We start from the raw sequence: 5,846 nt of genomic DNA, 5'->3' as shown, positions 1-5,846 counted from the left end.
TATATATATATATATATAATGTAATTTTAATTTTTGTGAAAGTAGTATCCTATATTTTTGGAAAATGATGAGACCGAACATATCTCATATATTTAATAGTTTAAATAGTTAAGCACAATACAATAATGATATATCTCGAAGGATTAATGTTTCACTCATTGGTAGGCTTAACTACATAAACTTAAAAGTTTATGACTTTATTTTGGTCTGCAAATTTTATAGCCGACAAATTTCTCTATCAAATACACAGATTAAATAGGGTTTATATTAATCTAGGTTATTAATTCCTTATAAAAGCAAACCCCTATAATTAATTACGTCTTAAACAATCAGAGATACCTAAGAAAACTTTCGATTAACATTGGGATTTCGTTTTCAAGAAACCAACGTTTAGGTTTCCATGATTGTTTATAAGAAATTTCAAAAGAGAAATGTTCAAGTAAGAACAGTTATTTTTGGAATTCAAAGGAGTGAAAAATATGAGATATCGAAAATTCAGTGACATCTCAAACTAACATATGATTTGACTTTACATCTTTGAAAGGAAAGTTATTTAATATTTCAATCCTGAAAATTAGTTAGATATTAGGGACTTATGTTTGCATATTATATGCAAATGACCCGAGAAAATAGAAGAATTTACGTCGTATCAAACGACTACATCGAAATCTTAAACGGTTTAGGGTTTATATCATATGATATACAATCGTGTGAAGTCCTAAAAGATAATGTGTGAGGGCTTACATCGTGTCAGACGAACAACTTCGATGTCTTATAGTTATGTTATTTAAATCTATCGAAGTTCAGTTGAAGCTCCTTTCGCTGTCTTCAATTGTTATCTCGACCGCCGCCCGAAGATGAATTGTCACTTACTCCAAGTCGTCGCATCGTCTTAAAAAGAGGGAGAGAAGAGAGAACATATCTAAAATGGTTTATTACAAATATTTAATGTGTTCTTTTACAATGTGTTTTGAATTTGTGTTTGTTATTGTTGATTTGGGTTTGAATGTTTGTAAATTTTAACGTTTCAACATTTATATTAAAAATTTAAAAGTTAAGAAAAGATTTTAAAATAAAAGCCAAGTGGTTTTGGATTGATCTCACCAATGCAAGGTTTAAAGTTGTCCTGTCTTGTCTCTTCCAGGGTTGCTTCATGCTCCTCCAATGCCTTGACCGCGATCAGGTTTACCTCGCAAAGGTGCACAAAAAAATTTGTATGAGAATATTACTAAACATAAGATTGTAAAAGCTTGTATAGGAATACACTACGTATATGAACCTTAAAAATATATTTTATTCTTATGCAATCAAATTCATCAACTAAGGATCAAATGATTGAACTACTTGAAATTATGTATATCACTTTATCGGAGAAAATAGAAGGCTTTAATTTTATATTTGAATACCATGACATTAAAATTAGGGGATATTTGCATACATACCATCCAATTCTTATGTATTTATATATCTAACATTTAAACTTTCAATTTTTACATTTCTGCCACTTTACCTATGTTTGAAATTGTATATTTCTTTTTTTTTTTTTTGGTTTAAAAGGGTGATATCTTTTATTGGAGTAAATACGTAGAAGTTGGGTGGTATGTGTGTAAATGCCCCAACTAAATTTATTAATTTTTATAAGAATAAAGAGATTAAAAAAATGAGTAATTAAGCTAAATTACCTTGGCACCTCAAACCTCATTGTTGACCGGATATGTAATAATGAAAGCCGATGCATCAGAATATTTGATTACGGGAAATCCTCCTAGCACTTGCAATGGACACCAAAACAGCTGCTATCTTCAGTCTTGGATTTCAATACCCTCACTGTCTGCTGCACATACCATTGCTCAACTTTATGATCAGCCTTGTGAACACCAGTTCTCTCAAGAAAGGACACAAGCTCATCACTGTGCCTTGTTGAAATCTCACCAAGCTCAACTTTATGATATTCTATTATCAATATAACCATTGGAAGTTGAGCAGAATGACTGAGTGGTTAAACATTTCTTTAATCCCCCTAAAGCAACTCTTCCCTTTGTGATAAGGAGATATCAATTAGAACAATATCTTGCTTCCTTGATGTTCCAGCATTGCTAGGACAAAGCAAAGAATACTTTCCCATCTTTGCACAATGTTGATGTAAGAGTTGCATAATGAGAGTGCTGTCCTTGTAACGAATGTATCTACGAGCCAGGTCGATCTCGATCGCATCAAGATCAGGAGGTTCTACCTGGGTTGGAGCTCTCGCTGTCAGTGCTCGGATAACATGGACTCATAATGATAGCGAAGACCAGTCGTCCGCGAAAACCGCAGCAATAATCTCGGAGACAACTTCTTCGACTCTCTCGTTCTTGTTAACGATGCAGAGAATTTCAAAGAGCATGCCGGCAGTCCGATAGGCTTTGCCAAGCTGAGCACGATCCACCTACTCTCCTCTCCAGCTAGCAACTTCATTATCTTTTGGAACAAGATCAGTAAATACAATTTTACCTAATTCTTTGTATATTTCTTTACACTGGTCCAGGGTAATCTTCCATACCATCCCAATCCATAAAAATAATGTGTATACCTTGCTTTCCAACCGGCGTTCCTCTATTTGCCCTTCTCAAGCTATCATCCTCATCAAGAATGGCCAAAGCACGAGCAGCAGCCTTGAACTCCAAAATTGAAATACTTCGCCAACTCTGGATGAGCAATTTCATTATGATCACAAGAACATTGACATTGTTGCAAAAGAGCACAGCATGTCCATCCAATCAGAGAGTATGTCGAGGTTGTTCTAACATGAGGTGGAACTGAATAATTAATTGAAACCATGTCTTGAGACGTCGAACTTTCTTTTGCCCCCAAACCTCCATTCCGCCTGCTGGGCATTTACAATGTGAGTGAAAGATGAGAACAGTACGGCCATTCAGAGGCGTCAGTTTCTTTAATTCAGCTTCCAAATCCTTGTGATCCCGCCCCAGCCCCAGTATTTGAGTGCCAAATGCATCCTTCGGCAAAGGCGGCATAAACCTGACACATTCTTCAGATTCAAGCTCGATATCAAACTCTATCGCTTTCCGAAACTCTCTACAATTTGGATTCCCGCACTTCCTGAGTTGTTGATTGATGATCTCCCAAAGCACGATGTCTCTAACCAACATCAAGACAAACCAAGAGCGTAGGATATGTAGGTAAGGTCAACTGCCAGAGGAACGCCTCATAAGCTTCATCGTAAATTAGTTTGAAGCAGGGCACCCTTAAAACACCGATCGGGCTGAGAACAACTATTAAGCATGAAGATGTCCATGGCTGCTTTAGGGGACTGCTTGCAGAAAGGATGTGAGAGGGGGTTGAAAGATTTGAACCTTTTATTCCGGGCACTAGATAAGCAATTCCGACTCTGCAGTGAAACCTGTAAGTTCGCCGTCTGTGGATGTTGCTTGAAAACCCCTTTCAACTCAACGACGTTCCGATGGACGATTAGATGATGCATGATCTGAACTTCACGGTGGACATCTTCCACCATTTCGCGATTCATCAGTTATCGCGATCGTCTTGCAGGCGAAAGATCCGCCAGTTTCTCGGTGAGTGATCAAGTAGACTACGCGGAATTGCCCTCGGCCGAGCTCGTTGATGAAATTGTAGGTAGAACGAACGTCATCTATCGGTCGGCGAACGGCAGGGATAGGTGAGCAGCGGATGCGGGGCGGTGCAGCGGCCACGACGGAGGGAGAGGTTTGCTCGGATGAGAGGAAGAAGTATCTGATTCTTGAAAGTGTTTTCTTGAGAAGAATGATCGAGCCCAGCTGAAAGAAAAAAAATACGCGGGGGAAAGAAGAATTGAGCGGGAAACACAAGATAAGAAAAAAATTATTGAGGTTGGCCTGGAAGGAAGCTTTTATTTTTTGAAGAAATAAGTGCCTCTTTATAGCCGCGGCGAGATGGGTAGCTATTTATAGCGAGGAAGATGCTGGTGAGAGCTTGTTTTGGAAGCCAAAGAGTGAGCTTGGTTTGTAAACCAAATGTATAATTATTGGTGCCAAGGAGGAAGCTTCTTGAAGAAGTTTCAAAGAACTCGAAATGGGGTCTTCAAGGTGTTCAAAATGATTCAAAAGATTGTTGCAATCCTCAAGTAAGTTCATCAAAGTATTTTATTCCATGAAAAATCCAAATTCATCCAAATTTTAGTGAAATCAAAGTTATTTGAACTTAGCTTAGATTTGCAAATTTGAAATAGATTACAAGATTCTAATATTCTTTACCGTAACAAGAGATATTATAAAGAACATTGACTAATTTACAACTTGAGTTGACTTAAAGAAGAGTTAGGTAAGGAAGATACTAGCTCTCACTCTAGAGTTCCGTCTTTTCCCTCCACCTAGGAGCTAACATCTCGTATCACAACCTAAAACTATAAATCAAATTGGGGCTTTATGTTGTCACTCTAAATTTCTCTAATTCTACACTTCAAAGTTTATTTCTCTAATTATTTGCACTTAACCCCATGAACTTCATTCTCATCCACGAAATCAAATGTGATTTTCACCATTTGTTGATTAAGACAATACCGCATTGAATCTTACATGTTCTCAAAACAGGTATTAACATCTTAATTGGTCAAATCAAGAAGTAAATGAAGTACAAGGTTTAAAATCATCATAACTTCTTCTAACATTAAAGACTAATACTTCACAAAATTTCCATCCAATATTTAATCACTTATCATTTTAAAGAAAAAAGATACATAAAACTACTCCGAATTCATGAAGAAAACACAACCACACTTAAGTTTGAAAGTAAAAATCATACACACAAATAAGAAGTCTAAATTTAAAACAAATATAATCATGAAGATAAAAACTTATCTCAAATCCTCTCCAACAAAGTCTTGAGGTTCTTTTGAATCTCTTCCTTCACTTACAATAAAAAGTAAAACTTAAAATAAAAAGAAAATTGGCGGTGGCGGCGTCGACGTGTGGTGGTTGGCTCTAGATGGATCGATCATCTTCTCTTCAATCCAAGTTTTCTTTTATAATTTCCTAAAGTTGTCTTGGTGTCTCTTTAAAATGTGTCATCATTTAATGAATCTTTTGGAAGTTGTCTCCTTTCAAATGTCAATTGAATGAATTTTCATGTTCATTAACTATTTATCACATTTTCACCAAGAATTGTTTCAAACACATCTTCAAAATTTTGTCCAAATTCATTAAATCATCAAGTAACTACTTCTTATGTTTAAGCGTGAGGTACTTAACGCTTAGGCACGACTCTCTCTGTTTCACTAGCGCGTTATGGGTGCTTAGGCACCTCAGTTCATTTTGACATCTTCTTCTTTTTTGCTCCAAATTTAATGTTTTTTTCACTCATTTCATCATTTTTCATCCATTTGATTGTACATGAAATAAAAACACACAAATACCTTTCATTAAAGCACAATATCTCAAAAATAGGTATAAAAATGTGTACATAAAGACTATATATTTTAGGTGTTTCAAAATCTCACAAACTTAAAATATTATTTGTCCTCAGATGACACTCCAATCCTTTAAACCCAAAATAAGTAGATTATGTAAATGACTTTCTTTAGGATATTCTAAAATTTTGATGTAGAAATACAGTAGTCCAATTTAAAAAAATATTAGCATATGAGACCAACTTACAACAACAACAACAACAACAACAACAAAGCCTTAATCCCATCGGCTACATGAATCTTTTTTCTCCATTGCGTCCTATTTAGTGTCATATTTTCATTTAGTTCTAGTAAATTAAGATCATTTTTAATACAATAAGCTCAAGTCTTCCTAGGTCTACCTCTGCCTTTCTTAACACAAGTCGAATCTAAAACATCTACTCTC

General features: G+C 35.6%; 1 protein-coding gene and 1 long non-coding RNA gene across 2 annotated transcripts in view; one reads left to right on the top strand and one right to left on the bottom strand.

The window, feature by feature from the left end:
* LOC110019087 overlaps positions 1–1,357 on the bottom strand; it is a 17,818-nt gene extending 16,461 nt beyond the window's left edge. Inside the window, exon 1 of the long non-coding RNA XR_002293423.1 lies at positions 1,105–1,357. This is a non-coding gene — a long non-coding RNA (uncharacterized LOC110019087). The remainder of the gene's footprint in view (positions 1–1,104) is intronic.
* LOC110019086 (mitogen-activated protein kinase 4-like) overlaps positions 1–5,846 on the top strand; it is a 25,118-nt gene that overhangs the window by 8,568 nt on the left and 10,704 nt on the right. The gene's annotated exons all lie outside the window — the stretch shown is intronic.

This window comes from Phalaenopsis equestris, unplaced genomic scaffold (genome assembly GCF_001263595.1).
Source record: "Phalaenopsis equestris unplaced genomic scaffold, ASM126359v1 Scaffold000047, whole genome shotgun sequence".
Lineage (NCBI taxonomy): Eukaryota > Viridiplantae > Streptophyta > Magnoliopsida > Asparagales > Orchidaceae > Phalaenopsis > Phalaenopsis equestris.
The sequence above is the reverse complement of the archived record's forward strand: the minus strand, read 5'-3'. Positions and strand labels throughout refer to the sequence as shown.